This window comes from Sinocyclocheilus rhinocerous, unplaced genomic scaffold (genome assembly GCF_001515625.1).
Source record: "Sinocyclocheilus rhinocerous isolate Xijiao unplaced genomic scaffold, SAMN03320098_v1.1 scaffold587, whole genome shotgun sequence".
NCBI lineage: Eukaryota > Metazoa > Chordata > Actinopteri > Cypriniformes > Cyprinidae > Sinocyclocheilus > Sinocyclocheilus rhinocerous.
In genome coordinates, this window is record NW_015632478.1 from 73529 (window position 1) to 74048 (window position 520).

At 39.4% G+C, this 520-nt stretch overlaps 1 protein-coding gene across 4 annotated transcripts in view; it reads right to left on the reverse strand.

Annotated features, from left to right (window-relative positions):
* The window catches only part of LOC107742561 (PHD finger protein 21A-like), a 28149-nt gene that overhangs the window by 22402 nt on the left and 5227 nt on the right, over positions 1 to 520 (reverse strand). The gene's annotated exons all lie outside the window — the stretch shown is intronic.

The window sequence follows — 520 nt, forward strand, 5'->3', positions numbered from 1 at the left end:
ACAGTAGCTGATTCAGAATAAGCGCCAGATTGTCATAGCAAAGTCGGAATTGACACAGCCAGCCTTGTAGGCTACTAACCTAGGTTCACATAAGGTCGTCCATAATATGCGTTGCACAAATTCGAACATCTGGGTTGTGCGAGATCTTATACATGCACAAATAGCTACATAACACACTAAAGGAAAGTAAAAATAGAAATCGTATCATATGACCCCTTTAAAGAGACAGTTCAGCCCAAAAATGTAAATTCTGTCATCATTACCTTCATGTCGTTCCAAACCTGTGTGACTTTTTCAGACAGAGTTTTGTTTTGTTTTTTTTGTACAGAGTTTTAATTTTGGGTGAACTATTCCTTTCAATCAAGGTTCCTGGAATGAAAGAACTAGGCCTGGGCGATAAAACGGTATCGATATTTATCGACGGTACACCTTCTTCGATAACGCTATAAAAAAATGTCGATATAGCGCATGATATAGGCACGTGCTATGAGTGACGCAGACAGCACACACAAACACGAAC